This window comes from Triturus cristatus, chromosome 3_1 (assembly GCF_964204655.1).
Source record: "Triturus cristatus chromosome 3_1, aTriCri1.1, whole genome shotgun sequence".
Taxonomy (NCBI): domain Eukaryota; kingdom Metazoa; phylum Chordata; class Amphibia; order Caudata; family Salamandridae; genus Triturus; species Triturus cristatus.
In genome coordinates, this window is record NC_140583.1 from 328,792,660 (window position 1) to 328,808,934 (window position 16,275).

At 45.8% G+C, this 16,275-nt stretch overlaps 1 protein-coding gene across 1 annotated transcript in view; it reads left to right on the forward strand.

The window, feature by feature from the left end:
* The first annotated feature begins 520 nt into the window (after nt 1–520).
* LOC146860199 (sodium/nucleoside cotransporter 2-like) overlaps nt 521–16,275 on the forward strand; it is a 347,088-nt gene continuing 331,333 nt past the window's right edge. The window contains exon 1 of the mRNA XM_085644040.1: nt 521–784. The gene's annotated coding sequence lies outside the window, so the exon portion shown is untranslated. The remainder of the gene's footprint in view (nt 785–16,275) is intronic.

Here is a 16,275-nt window from a genome sequence, read left to right on the forward strand (position 1 = left end):
TAGGCACACACACAGCTCACACACACACAGCCGGGCTTCGAACAGTGTCATATTTAAAGGTAAGGTTCTTGTCCTTCTGACAAGGACTGCCGTGAGTCAGAGCTCAGTTTAACCTACCAATGAGTGAGCCTCACTCGCAATATGTCAGACTTGAGTGAGACTAGAGGTCTCAGTGTTTTACGAGGATCAAACTTAAAAATGGATTCCTACTGTCACAACAAATAACACCATTGTGTTGTTCCAGAGACTGCTCTTCTTGCACCTTTTCATTTCAAGGACCTGCTGTTCTTCTTTTGAATAATTGAAAAAGTAAATTCTAAATTTAATGAAAAGTAGTAGGCTAGGACGACCTTGTTCTGAACATCAGGGCACAGTAGTGTTAAGAGCTTATTTCCTCTTAGGCTATTGCTTCGAGATTGACCCGGAAATAAAACTCAGCAGCAAAAGAATGCCTAGGCATCACTTTTCAGTACTAAGCTTGGCTGAACTGTCCCAGATGACTTCAGAAATGGACTTGGACAAAGAGGGCAAAGAGCAAGGCGTGGAAGCGGCGCCAACATGGGAGGTGTGTCTGCCAGCTGATGGGCAAAGTCTTTTTCCTCCTTCTTTCCAACCTGAACAGGTAATCTCTCAGAACATTCCGAGGCCAGGGAAGCGCCGGTGAGGGAGGCTGTGCTGTCATTCCGTTACGCATCGGCCCTGATCCTGTGAACGTCAGTCCGAAGGAGTGAAGGGGACAGGAGAGTGCACAACACGCAGCGTCGGCGAGGAGCAACGTCATCAGGTAGCAAACTACTTTGATCTCTCGCTCTCTTCTGAGTTTCTCAAATTCTTGAATATTGGCAATGGCAAAAGAATTTGGCTCGGTTTTGGACCTTCAGTATGTGTCAGATCATGCGTATGAAGCGCCTCGCGCCCTTCTTTCTACCTCTGTGTTTAAACAGGGGTGTAAACTGACCGCTGGCATTGTGCAGGGGCGCCTGTTTCTCCAATACCCTTAAATCCCTTAACCCCCCCCCCCCCCCTCAAAGAAATCAATGATTTGAATCGGTATGAATCAATTACGCTGCGAGAATGAATGACTGCTGTCCATGGTAAATTCATGCATTTAGCTACTCTTACACGGCTTTATGTCATCTTTTAAATCAATCACTGCAATGCCCAGTATATCTATGCATTTCACTAGTGAATTGATCACTATTTTTAACAGGATATTTTTCTATGTTACCTTTGAAATCAATCACTGCTGCACTGGTTACCTTCAGATTTTACACACACAAGACCGTAACAATTCAGCAGTTCTAGTTCCAGTTATCTCAAGTAACTATAACCCATGCCCCAACTATTTGCACTGGTTCTGGATAATGTTACACCGAAGCTGGGCAATTCAGCAGTGACGTTTGCTTTAAAGATCATGGCAGAAACGTTTGATCTGCTGACCAATGCAAAAACAACATTGCCATTCTAAGTCAATACCTGTTTAAGACTGTTTCAAAACTGCTTCACCCCAAAGCAAAATAGCCTGCCGCAAATATAAAATTACCCAGAAGCGATGAAACATCCAATACCCCCTCCCAGATTCCAGGAAGGTGCAAGTACTAAGCTTCTGTGCATTCCCGGCTTTGTTCACAGTACTGAATGGCTCCGGTTTATGCAGTTTTAAAGTCTAAACAGCAAAAAGTAATGATGTAATTCCTCATATTAGTATATAACCATATATTCATGAAGATGATCTGAAATGAATCAAGTAAAGTGAACAATAAAAGTGCTATTTTAGGGCAAGATCTCTGCCACAGTTGTAGGCTGACTGGTGTCACTAATAGCTGAGGCGCATGAGCAGTCGCATGTAATCCCTTTAGATACTGGTAAATAGTTGGCACTGATACATTAAAGGAATGTGTTGTTAATAGCTGGAAATGTAGCAGCATTTGTTATTATCTCTAAAGTACCTACACAGCATAATAAAATAACAAAGCACAAAGAAAATAAACAACACAACACAAACATAAAGGCGTAACAAAACAGAACACCACACAAACTTTACAATATAGCAATAACACAATGGCACAAAAACCACACAACACATCACCACTGAGGTAAAATGCAACACAAAAACAAAATACAGCCCACCATCACAACAAAACAGCTATACTTGCCAAAAATGCACCACAACCCAAAGACTCCGCACAACAAAGCAGCAAAACTACAACACAGTGGCACAACACAATTTAACACAGTGCAACAGTTGAACTGAATGGCGACAAGAGAACACAACACAGGAAATATAGCCAAATAACACACATCAAAAACACACCTTTACAACTTCCCTAAATTGAGCCAGAAAAAAACAAAACATCAGAAAACATACAAACGCAGAAACACAACACCGTAATTTCCCACCAAAACACTGGGGCCCAGAAATACAAAAAACCATAATAGAATCACAAAGGTGTGCTCCTGTTTTGTGTTCAGTTGATATGTTATGTGCTGGGGTGTTCTGGTGGTGTGTTGAGTTGCCAGCTGTGTTATATTCATGTTGGGTTGCATTGCTAATTTACGTTTTTTGTTGTCATTGTGTTGTTTTGTTGTATTGTAATTATTGTATTGTATTGTGTATTATTGTGTATTGTGTTGTCTGCTTAAATGTGCATTTTTATACATATATATATATATCCACAAAAAGTTGCCCATTGCTTGAGGACGCAACTCAAAATCAAGGCAGGACCCCATCATTTGTAACAGAGTCCTTTATTTGCGAAAAACCAGCATTCTTTCTCGGCACTCATTAAAAGCCCTACGCGTTTCGAAGACTCTCTCTCCTTGCTCACGGGCTGGCACAAGTGTTTGAGGCAGATTTACGAGGAAGCAAGTCCCGATTCTTAAATGTTATTCACGCACCCTGGTGGGCTAGCTCAGCTGCAATTCATTTTCAGGCATCCTGGGACTTGTATTTCTCCCTCGTATCATTATTTCCTTCGGTAGGTTCTGTCAGCAAACCACTCCATAGCAATTAATTATTACCCTCCAGTGGGTCACCAAAAAGAAGTCCGGTTTCCAATACCGCTTAAACCTTGTTTTTCTGCATTGAGCGTGATTCCAATATCGCGCTGCAGCCCAACATATTCCTATGGTGGTGCAGTCCTCACGGCCAGGACCGGCCATCGGAGTTATCCACAAAAAAGTTGCCCATTGCTTGAGGACGCAACTCAAAATCAAGGCAGGACCCCATCATTTGTAACAGAGTCCTTTATTTGCGAAAAACCAGCATTCTTTCACGGCATTCATTAAAAGCCCTACGCATTTCGAAGACTCTCTCTCCTTGCTCACGGGCTGGCACAAGTGTTTGAGGCAGATTTACGAGGAAGCAAGTCCCGATTCTTAAATGTTATTCACGCCCCCTGGTGGGCTAGCTCAGGTGCAATTCATTTTCAGGCATCCTGGGACTTGTATTTCTCCCTCGTATCATTATTTCCTTCGGTAGGTTCTGTCAGCAAACCACTCCATAGCAATTAATTATTACCCTCCAGTGTATATATATATATATCATCATCATCATCAAATGCTTTATTTCGATAACTTGTGTATCATAAAAGCGTTGCGCAACATTTATACCAAAGGTAAAAAATTGAGTTAGTGCAAATAATTAATTGATACATGGTTGAACCTGAGAATGTGCTTACACAGTACGTTTAGACATGATGTTGCACCACAAGGTATAAAAGTGGTTACCTGAAAAATGCAGTAAAAGTTTCTACAAATTCTTTACTAAAATCATGCATAATTTAGATGCAAATGGTTATAAAAAATAAAAACTTAACAGTGCAACCCGATGGCCTTATGTAAAGTGCCAGTGCATTTACATTAAAAAAAGTCTTTCTTGGGTTGAGGTGACTTCTCAATGTGACCTAGAGTATAAACATTAAGGCACCCCTCACAAAAGGCTTTTTGCCTGACTATCCATGCATTTCTTAAAACTTAGGTACCCCACAAGCAAATGCTATTTAGTCAGATTTCGGTGTGCACCGAGCAACCCAAGGGCTTTCTTGAATTGAGGTGACTTCTCCGTGTAACCTAAAGTATAAAGTCAGGGCACTCCTCGCAAGGCTTTTTGCCTGATTATCCAGGCATGGCTTAAGAACTTAGCCACCTCGCAAGCAAAAAGAGCTCTTGAGTCGGATTTCAGAGTACGCAGAGCGACCCGATAGTCACGGGTGCCCATGGGTCTGCAGATCGGTTTCATCCATTTAGACCTCACGATGTTGTAGGCTGGGCAGGCAAACATAACATGGGCAACACACTCCAGCGAGGCTCTGCAGCAAGGGCCACCTTCTGTTGTGTGTTTTGGCGGGCGTCACTTTGTTGTTAATGCATGGACTGGAAGTGTGCCAAGCCTAAAATGGATATACAATGCCCAATCTCGTGGAACCTGGACTATATAAATATATTTACAGAGTTGAAGGCGTCAGCTGAAATGCGTCGGTCATTATATTATCTGATTTTGTGCCTCAAGACAATGCAGTGTTCACAAAAGAAAGTATAAATAAAATGGAAAATTGCAAAGTACCTCTTGGAGGCTGATTATCTGTGCTGCGCCACTGTGTGGGTGGTCCAGGAAGGAGAACCGCTTGGACAGACATATATATATAACAAAAAAAAAAATATATATAAATATAATGGAGAGTATTAATGCGAGGGGAGAGAGGAGGCGGCAATGTGCTGCCTGATAAGGGCACAAATTAAGGTTTTAGCGGGACCATCATATCCAGGACTTCTGTAGTGGAGGGCAGCCCAGCGCCAAGTGGGATCAATATCGCTGTTCAGAGTTCCACATCACTGTATGAGGAACCTCGTGTGGACTGCAATTACCATCATGCAGTGGACCTCGGATTCCTAGCGCAATCAACACACCTGCCTGTGGGAGGAGGAGTCGAGAGTCTACTTCTATGGGAGTGGTCTCTGAAGTCCACGAGAAATCAACAGCCTGTGGGACCGGCACTGATGACGGCCATTCCGGCCAGAAACACGTCTGCCATAGGTGTTTCATGGACTGCAGGAAAGCGTTTCAACTAAGCTGAATGAATCCTTGTTGGTGTCCAGAGCATGTGTCCCGCTGACTTTTCTTTAATGTCAGCTTTTGGTGGCGATATATATATATATATATATATATATATATATATATATATATTACCTACTGGCGGTTGCCAGTAGGTAGTTATAGTTAGGACCCTGTTTCCATAGGAAAACCGCAACATTCTATTTGGAATAACTTTGGCGCCGGTCGACGAATGCTTGCGAAATTTTCAAAATAGTTGGGGCGCTTCGCTCCGCTCCTACCCTGAAAGTCTCGGGGGGATTCGTCAAGCGGGGGCTGAGAAAAAAGGGGGGTCCCAAAACGCGTTTTTCCCATGCATTTTTCCATAGGACCTTTAGACACAGCTACAGCTACAGCCCGAACGGCTGAACAGAGTTACTTGAAATTTGGCAGAGAGGTAGTCCTCAGGTCAAGGAAGTGCCTTTTGTAGGTCTGGTGTAAATTACCAGAAAAATTAAAAGATTACCTTTCCCAATGAAGCGCATAATATGTCCTCCATGTGCGCACGGTGCGCGAAGCGCATCGTGCGTACATGGCCCATCTAGCGTAACGTGGGCACGCGGTGCGCGTAGCACACCGCGTGCCCACCGTGCGTGCACGGCACTAACTGCGTAAAGTGGGCACGCGGTGCGCGAAGCGCACCGCGTGCTCACTGTGCGCGCACGGAACGAACTGCGTTAAGTGGGCGCGCACGCCACGAATGGCGTAAAGTAACTTAGCATTTAAAAAAAACGTACAAATTCACTGAAAAAAACGTAGGTTTCACACATGTTATAGTTAGGAATTAGCATTTAAAAAACCTTGCAAATTCAGTGAAAAAACCATAGGTTTCACACATGTTATAGTTAGCTGGACATTTTACTGATAAAAAACCATTAAAATTCCCCCATTATAGTTAGTGCAGGCAACTATAACTCACGCGACCGCAATCCTCTGCTGATGACATATGTGTCTTTATGAAAAAAAAATATTTGTAACATATGTATAGCTAAAATTTAATGGAAGAAGACATGGGCAAATAAGTGTCTAAATACAGTATTAGCATCAGCAGAGGATTGCGGTCGCGTGAGTTACAGTTGCCTGCACTAACTATTTTTATCAGTAAAATGTCCAGCTAACTATAACATGTGTGAAACCTATGGTTTTTTCACTGAATATATATATATATATATATATATATATATTCCAAAACAAAGCACCAGATTTGGAGAGGCACGCACCTTGTGTAATCCTTTATTTCTGCAAGGCAGCTCTGCTCAGGACCAGCAAACACACAGGATTCTTGTGCCAATATTTTTAATCCTTACGCGTTTCGGGCGTCATGCGCCCTTGATCACAGGTGTATGGCCAAATGCGGGAAGGCAGCATGCCGCAACTTTTAAATATCAGTTCATTGGTTCTCGCCTACTGGGCGTATCCGCAAAGTGCATCCTGGTATTTTGAGTTCATTTCACAGGTAAGTTTGTAATCACTACAGCTGCCAGTTCCACATTGTTAAAATTCAAATACCTAAGTAGGTTTCTGTGTTGGTTACTGGTTACGGCAGGGCTGTTTTTCTCCTTTGGTGCAGAAACCACAAAGCTCCGTATCGCATTGTTAAGTAACACGCTGGACACCGCTACATTCGTGGGGGGGCCTCTCCGCGACCCTGGTCGGGCCACAATTCAATTCCAAAACAAAGCACCAGATTTGGAGAGGCACGCACCTTGTGTAATCCTTTATTTCTGCAAGGCAGCTCTGCTCAGGACCAGCAAACACACAGGATTCTTGTGCCAATATTTTTAATCCTTACGCGTTTCGGGCGTCATGCGCCCTTGATCACAGGTGTATGGCCAAATGCGGGAAGGCAGCATGCCGCAACTCTTAAATATCAGTTCATTGGTTCTCGCCTACTGGGCGTATCCGCAAAGTGCATCCTGGTATTTTGAGTTCATTTCACAGGTAAGTTTGTAATCACTACGGCTGCCAGTTCCACATTGTTAAAATTCAAATACCTAAGTAGGTTTCTGTGTTGGTTACTGGTTACGGCAGGGCTGTTTTTCTCCTTTGGTGCAGAAACCACAAAGCTCCGTATCGCATTGTTAAGTAACACGCTGGACACCGCTACATTCGTGGGGGGGCCTCTCCGCGACCCTGGTCGGGCCACAATTCAATTCCAAAACAAAGCACCAGATTTGGAGAGGCACGCACCTTGTGTAATCCTTTATTTCTGCAAGGCAGCTCTGCTCAGGACCAGCAAACACACAGGATTCTTGTGCCAATATTTTTAATCCTTACGCGTTTCGGGCGTCATGCGCCCTTGATCACAGGTGTATGGCCAAATGCGGGAAGGCAGCATGCCGCAACTCTTAAATATCAGTTCATTGGTTCTCGCCTACTGGGCGTATCCGCAAAGTGCATCCTGGTATTTTGAGTTCATTTCACAGGTAAGTTTGTAATCACTACGGCTGCCAGTTCCACATTGTTAAAATTCAAATACCTAAGTAGGTTTCTGTGTTGGTTACTGGTTACGGCAGGGCTGTTTTTCTCCTTTGGTGCAGAAACCACAAAGCTCCGTATCGCATTGTTAAGTAACACGCTGGACACCGCTACATTCGTGGGGGGGCCTCTCCGCGACCCTGGTCGGGCCACAATTCAATTCCAAAACAAAGCACCAGATTTGGAGAGGCACGCACCTTGTGTAATCCTTTATTTCTGCAAGGCAGCTCTGCTCAGGACCAGCAAACACACAGGATTCTTGTGCCAATATTTTTAATCCTTACGCGTTTCGGGCGTCATGCGCCCTTGATCACAGGTGTATGGCCAAATGCGGGAAGGCAGCATGCCGCAACTCTTAAATATCAGTTCATTGGTTTTCGCCTACTGGGCGTATCCGCAAAGTGCATCCTGGTATTTTGAGTTCATTTCACAGGTAAGTTTGTAATCACTACGGCTGCCAGTTCCACATTGTTAAAATTCAAATACCTAAGTAGGTTTCTGTGTTGGTTACTGGTTACGGCAGGGCTGTTTTTCTCCTTTGGTGCAGAAACCACAAAGCTCCGTATCGCATTGTTAAGTAACACGGTGGACACCGCTACATTCGTGGGGGGGGCCTCTCCGCGACCCTGGTCGGGCCACAATTCAATTCCAAAACAAAGCACCAGATTTGGAGAGGCACGCACCTTGTGTAATCCTTTATTTCTGCAAGGCAGCTCTGCTCAGGACCAGCAAACACACAGGATTCTTGTGCCAATATTTTTAATCCTTACGCGTTTCGGGCGTCATGCGCCCTTGATCACAGGTGTATGGCCAAATGCGGGAAGGCAGCATGCCGCAACTCTTAAATATCAGTTCATTGGTTCTCGCCTACTGGGCGTATCCCCAAAGTGCATCGTGGTATTTTGAGTTCATTTCACAGGTAAGTTTGTAATCACTACGGCTGCCAGTTCCACATTGTTAAAATTCAAATACCTAAGTAGGTTTCTGTGTTGGTTACTGGTTACGGCAGGGCTGTTTTTCTCCTTTGGTGCAGAAACCACAAAGCTCCGTATCGCATTGTTAAGTAACACGCTGGACACCGCTACATTCGTGGGGGGGCCTCTCCGCGACCCTGGTCGGGCCACAATTCAATTCCAAAACAAAGCACCAGATTTGGAGAGGCACGCACCTTGTGTAATCCTTTATTTCTGCAAGGCAGCTCTGCTCAGGACCAGCAAACACACAGGATTCTTGTGCCAATATTTTTAATCCTTACGCGTTTCGGGCGTCATGCGCCCTTGATCACAGGTGTATGGCCAAATGCGGGAAGGCAGCATGCCGCAACTCTTAAATATCAGTTCATTGGTTCTCGCCTACTGGGCGTATCCGCAGTGTGCATCCTGGTATTTTGAGTTCATTTCACAGGTAAGTTTGTAATCACTACGGCTGCCAGTTCCACATTGTTAAAATTCAAATACCTAAGTAGGTTTCTGTGTTGGTTACTGGTTACGGCAGGGCTGTTTTTCTCCTTTGGTGCAGAAACCACAAAGCTCCGTATCGCATTGTTAAGTAACACGCTGGACACCGCTACATTCGTGGGGGGGGCCTCTCCGCGACCCTGGTCGGGCCACAATTCAATTCCAAAACAAAGCACCAGATTTGGAGAGGCACGCACCTTGTGTAATCCTTTATTTCTGCAAGGCAGCTCTGCTCAGGACCAGCAAACACACAGGATTCTTGTGTCAATATTTTTAATCCTTACGCGTTTCGGGCGTCATGCGCCCTTGATCACAGGTGTATGGCCAAATGCGGGAAGGCAGCATGCCGCAACTCTTAAATATCAGTTCATTGGTTTTCGCCTACTGGGCGTATCCGCAAAGTGCATCCTGGTATTTTGAGTTCATTTCACAGGTAAGTTTGTAATCACTACGGCTGCCAGTTCCACATTGTTAAAATTCAAATACCTAAGTAGGTTTCTGTGTTGGTTACTGGTTACGGCAGGGCTGTTTTATTCCTTTGGTGCAGAAACCACAAAGCTCCGTATCGCATTGTTAAGTAACACGCTGGACACCGCTACATTCGTGGGGGGGGCCTCTCCGCGACCCTGGTCGGGCCACAATTCAATTCCAAAACAAAGCACCAGATTTGGAGAGGCACGCACCTTGTGTAATCCTTTATTTCTGCAAGGCAGCTCTGCTCAGGACCAGCAAACACACAGGATTCTTGTGCCAATATTTTTAATCCTTACGCGTTTCGGGCGTCATGCGCCCTTGATCACAGGTGTATGGCCAAATGCGGGAAGGCAGCATGCCGCAACTCTTAAATATCAGTTCATTGGTTCTCGCCTACTGGGCGTATCCCCAAAGTGCATCGTGGTATTTTGAGTTCATTTCACAGGTAAGTTTGTAATCACTACGGCTGCCAGTTCCACATTGTTAAAATTCAAATACCTAAGTAGGTTTCTGTGTTGGTTACTGGTTACGGCAGGGCTGTTTTTCTCCTTTGGTGCAGAAACCACAAAGCTCCGTATCGCATTGTTAAGTAACACGCTGGACACCGCTACATTCGTGGGGGGGCCTCTCCGCGACCCTGGTCGGGCCACAATTCAATTCCAAAACAAAGCACCAGATTTGGAGAGGCACGCACCTTGTGTAATCCTTTATTTCTGCAAGGCAGCTCTGCTCAGGACCAGCAAACACACAGGATTCTTGTGCCAATATTCTTAATCCTTACGCGTTTCGGGCGTCATGCGCCCTTGATCACAGGTGTATGGCCAAATGCGGGAAGGCAGCATGCCGCAACTCTTAAATATCAGTTCATTGGTTCTCGCCTACTGGGCGTATCCGCAAAGTGCATCCTGGTATTTTGAGTTCATTTCACAGGTAAGTTTGTAATCACTACGGCTGCCAGTTCCACATTGTTAAAATTCAAATACCTAAGTAGGTTTCTGTGTTGGTTACTGGTTACGGCAGGGCTGTTTTTCTCCTTTGGTGCAGAAACCACAAAGCTCCGTATCGCATTGTTAAGTAACACGCTGGACACCGCTACATTCGTGGGGGGGCCTCTCCGCGACCCTGGTCGGGCCACAATTCAATTCCAAAACAAAGCACCAGATTTGGAGAGGCACGCACCTTGTGTAATCCTTTATTTCTGCAAGGCAGCTCTGCTCAGGACCAGCAAACACACAGGATTCTTGTGCCAATATTTTTAATCCTTACGCGTTTCGGGCGTCATGCGCCCTTGATCACAGGTGTATGGCCAAATGCGGGAAGGCAGCATGCCGCAACTCTTAAATATCAGTTCATTGGTTCTCGCCTACTGGGCGTATCCGCAAAGTGCATCCTGGTATTTTGAGTTCATTTCACAGGTAAGTTTGTAATCACTACGGCTGCCAGTTCCATATTGTTAAAATTCAAATACCTAAGTAGGTTTCTGTGTTGGTTACTGGTTACGGCAGGGCTGTTTTTCTCCTTTGGTGCAGAAACCACAAAGCTCCGTATCGCATTGTTAAGTAACACGCTGGACACCGCTACATTCGTGGGGGGGCCTCTCCGCGACCCTGGTCGGGCCACAATTCAATTCCAAAACAAAGCACCAGATTTGGAGAGGCACGCACCTTGTGTAATCCTTTATTTCTGCAAGGCAGCTCTGCTCAGGACCAGCAAACACACAGGATTCTTGTGCCAATATTTTTAATCCTTACGCGTTTCGGGCGTCATGCGCCCTTGATCACAGGTGTATGGCCAAATGCGGGAAGGCAGCATGCCGCAACTCTTAAATATCAGTTCATTGGTTCTCGCCTACTGGGCGTATCCGCAAAGTGCATCCTGGTATTTTGAGTTCATTTCACAGGTAAGTTTGTAATCACTACGGCTGCCAGTTCCACATTGTTAAAATTCAAATACCTAAGTAGGTTTCTGTGTTGGTTACTGGTTACGGCAGGGCTGTTTTTCTCCTTTGGTGCAGAAACCACAAAGCTCCGTATCGCATTGTTAAGTAACACGCTGGACACCGCTACATTCGTGGGGGGGCCTCTCCGCGACCCTGGTCGGGCCACAATTCAATTCCAAAACAAAGCACCAGATTTGGAGAGGCACGCACCTTGTGTAATCCTTTATTTCTGCAAGGCAACTCTGCTCAGGACCAGCAAACACACAGGATTCTTGTGCCAGTATTTTTAATCCTTACGCGTTTCGGGCGTCATGCGCCCTTGATCACAGGTGTATGGCCAAATGCGGGAAGGCAGCATGCCGCAACTCTTAAATATCAGTTCATTGGTTCTCGCCTACTGGGCGTATCCGCAAAGTGCATCCTGGTATTTTGAGTTCATTTCACAGGTAAGTTTGTAATCACTACGGCTGCCAGTTCCACATTGTTAAAATTCAAATACCTAAGTAGGTTTCTGTGTTGGTTACTGGTTACGGCAGGGCTGTTTTTCTCCTTTGGTGCAGAAACCACAAAGCTCCGTATCGCATTGTTAAGTAACACGCTGGACACCGCTACATTCGTGGGGGGGCCTCTCCGCGACCCTGGTCGGGCCACAATTCAATTCCGAAACAAAGCACCAGATTTGGAGAGGCACGCACCTTGTGTAATCCTTTATTTCTGCAAGGCAGCTCTGCTCAGGACCAGCAAACACACAGGATTCTTGTGCCAATATTTTTAATCCTTACGCGTTTCGGGCGTCATGCGCCCTTGATCACAGGTGTATGGCCAAATGCGGGAAGGCAGCATGCCGCAACTCTTAAATATCAGTTCATTGGTTCTCGCCTACTGGGCGTATCCGCAAAGTGCATCCTGGTATTTTGAGTTCATTTCACAGGTAAGTTTGTAATCACTACGGCTGCCAGTTCCACATTGTTAAAATTCAAATACATAAGTAGGTTTCTGTGTTGGTTACTGGTTACGGCAGGGCTGTTTTTCTCCTTTGGTGCAGAAACCACAAAGCTCCGTATCGCATTGTTAAGTAACTCGCTGGACACCGCTACATTCGTGGGGGGGCCTCTCCGCGACCCTGGTCGGGCCACAATTCAATTCCAAAACAAAGCACCAGATTTGGAGAGGCACGCACCTTGTGTAATCCTTTATTTCTGCAAGGCAGCTCTGCTCAGGACCAGCAAACACACAGGATTCTTGTGCCAATATTTTTAATCCTTACGCGTTTCGGGCGTCATGCGCCCTTGATCACAGGTGTATGGCCAAATGCGGGAAGGCAGCATGCCGCAACTCTTAAATATCAGTTCATTGGTTCTCGCCTACTGGGCGTATCCGCAAAGTGCATCCTGGTATTTTGAGTTCATTTCACAGGTAAGTTTGTAATCACTATGGCTGCCAGTTCCACATTGTTAAAATTCAAATACCTAAGTAGGTTTCTGTGTTGGTTACTGGTTACGGCAGGGCTGTTTTTCTCCTTTGGTGCAGAAACCACAAAGCTCCGTATCGCATTGTTAAGTAACACGCTGGACACCGCTACATTCGTGGGGGGGCCTCTCCGCGACCCTGGTCGGGCCACAATTCAATTCCAAAACAAAGCACCAGATTTGGAGAGGCACGCACCTTGTGTAATCCTTTATTTCTGCAAGGCAGCTCTGCTCAGGACCAGCAAACACACAGGATTCTTGTGCCAATATTTTTAATCCTTACGCGTTTCAAGCGTCATGCGCCCTTGATCACAGGTGTATGGCCAAATGCGGGAAGGCAGCATGCCGCAACTCTTAAATATCAGTTCATTGGTTCTCGCCTACTGGGCGTATCCGCAAAGTGCATCCTGGTATTTTGAGTTCATTTCACAGGTAAGTTTGTAATCACTACGGCTGCCAGTTCCACATTGTTAAAATTCAAATACCTAAGTAGGTTTCTGTGTTGGTTACTGGTTACGGCAGGGCTGTTTTTCTCCTTTGGTGCAGAAACCACAAAGCTCCGTATCGCATTGTTAAGTAACACGCTGGACACCGCTACATTCGTGGGGGGGCCTCTCCGCGACCCTGGTCGGGCCACAATTCAATTCCAAAACCAAGCACCAGATTTGGAGAGGCACGCACCTTGTGTAATCCTTTATTTCTGCAAGGCAGCTCTGCTCAGGACCAGCAAACACACAGGATTCTTGTGCCAATATTTTTAATCCTTACGCGTTTCGGGCGTCATGCGCCCTTGATCACAGGTGTATGGCCAAATGCGGGAAGGCAGCATGCCGCAACTCTTAAATATCAGTTCATTGGTTCTCGCCTACTGGGCGTATCCGCAAAGTGCATCCTGGTATTTTGAGTTCATTTCACAGGTAAGTTTGTAATCACTACGGCTGCCAGTTCCACATTGTTAAAATTCAAATACCTAAGTAGGTTTCTGTGTTGGTTACTGGTTACGGCAGGGCTGTTTTTCTCCTTTGGTGCAGAAACCACAAAGCTCCGTATCGCATTGTTAAGTAACACGCTGGACACCGCTACATTCGTGGGGGGGCCTCTCCGCGACCCTGGTCGGGCCACAATTCAATTCCAAAACAAAGCACCAGATTTGGAGAGGCACGCACCTTGTGTAATCGTTTATTTCTGCAAGGCAGCTCTGCTCAGGACCAGCAAACACACAGGATTCTTGTGCCAATATTTTTAATCCTTACGCGTTATGAGATACTATATATATATATATATACTCGACGTAGTGTAACTCCAAAACAACCTCCAGCTAACATGAACTGGCGAAGGAGGAGACGGACCATAAAGAATAGGCGAGATGAAGTTTATTCAGCCCAGTTACAGCAGTGACGCGTTTCGAGCCCAGGAGCCCTTGATCACACGCACAAATATAGAGACACATATGTATGTGTGGCTCACTGTGCCACTGGAATCAAGCTATCCTGGCTGAAGAGGGGTGAAACCCCAAAACCGGTCCTAGGATGCTTGTTTCCGGTCCAGGGAGGACCTGGCTTGGCAGTTCGGGCTGGACTGTTCCCATGAGGCACAGGGTCACGACTGATTTGCATATGGCCAGGTCTAAACTGGGGTGGCATGGTGAGCAAAAGAATGATGAATTTAACCCAGATCTCTTGACTGGGGGGTGAATGTTTTGATTGTTTCTGCATTCCGTCCATCAATTGTGTGTCTTTGGCTCTGCCTATTACCTACTGGCAGTCTCCAGTAGGTAGTTATTGTTAGGACTCAGGGTCCATAGGAAAAGCATTTTTTGACTTGCTTATAACTTTGCCACCATTTGACGAATCTTCACGAAATTGCCCAAAAAAGTGTTTTGCTGCGTTTTGTTGTGCATGGAAAGCTTTGAGGTGATCCATCAAGTGGGGGCCAAAGAAAAGTTAGGGTAAAAAAAGTATGTTTCCTATGCAATTTTCCATAGAGATTTTGAACACGACTACACCCCAAACGGCAGAATGGAATTACACTAAATTTGGCAAAAAGCTAGCTCCTGGGCCACAAAGAGCCATTTTTGTGTAAATCCGTTCAATAGCTTTGGAAATATTAGAGGAAAACCTAATTTATATACCTAGAGGTGCGGCCCCTTCACGAATTTTCCTGATCACACACAGAGATCTGATTGGCTGCCACGCTCAAACAGGAAGTGTTGACTCGGAGGAGTTCCAAACAAAAATGTTCTGAAAAAGAGAAGTGGGCTGGGCAGGAATACCCTGACCCACTAGGCCTGGTGCCAGGGCCAAAATGCATTTTATTTTTTAAATTTTCACTGCAAAAAAAGCAACAGATTCACAAATTCATGGTAAAAAATAAACAAACGCAGTCTCCTGCACTTGTTCTTTTTTCACCCCCCCCCGGTTGGGCCAGACTCCAGAGGCACCTTTGATTATTAAAGAAAAGGGGAGGGGGTGCATGCATTCAGCCCACCTTCCCATGGGCAGTTTTACCCCAAGGAAACAGAACCTCTCCGGGGCTTATTTTCATAATAGGAAGGGGACCTCATGGAATCCCCCTCAGGTCTTTAAAGGCCCCAGGGACTACCGCCTCCCTGGGGCTTGTGATTAAAAAAAGAGGGGGCTGTGCAGACCCCCCCTCCTAGTTCCTTATTGCCCGGGGACTGCCACCTCCATGGGGAACAAAAGCACACAAAAAAAGGGAGAAGGCCACAGGACCCCTGCCCAGGCCATATTTGTCTCCGAGGACCACCACCTCTCTGGGGCATGGCCAAATGCAAAATGGGATGGGGGCATAGTGGACCACCACCTCCCCAGGGCCGGGTCCTGCAAATTGAAATGGGACCTCCTGAAGCCAGCAATGGCCCTGGGGATCGCCTTTCCGCAGGGCCAACTACCTATCTCCAGAGGTGCTCACCCTCAGAAGATATGTTTATGTTTATGTTTTGGTTCTGTAAAGCTAATGCTCCCCGAGGGCTTCCCCGCACTGGTAAGTGCTGACTGAGTAACTGTGTCCACTAGTGCAGTAGATGGGAAACAGCCAGGTCTTGAATTTTTTCCTAAAGGCGAGTAAAATCTTGCAGTGTTCTGAGGCCAAGTGGTAGCTCATTCCACAGCTTCAGTACCAAGTGTGCAAATGATCTTCCTCCCCATCTTTTCCTGTTTACTCTGGTTGTGCTGAGGAGATGTAATTGAGAGGATCTTAAGAGTATGGTTGGAGCATACTTAGATACCAGATTTCTGTGCTTTACTGGCCCTTTGTTATTTATGTCCCTATGAGCAATACGGAGGGATTTGAACTTAAGTCTTGCCTCAATCAGCAGAAATGGAGCTGTTTAAAGGATTCTCTTAC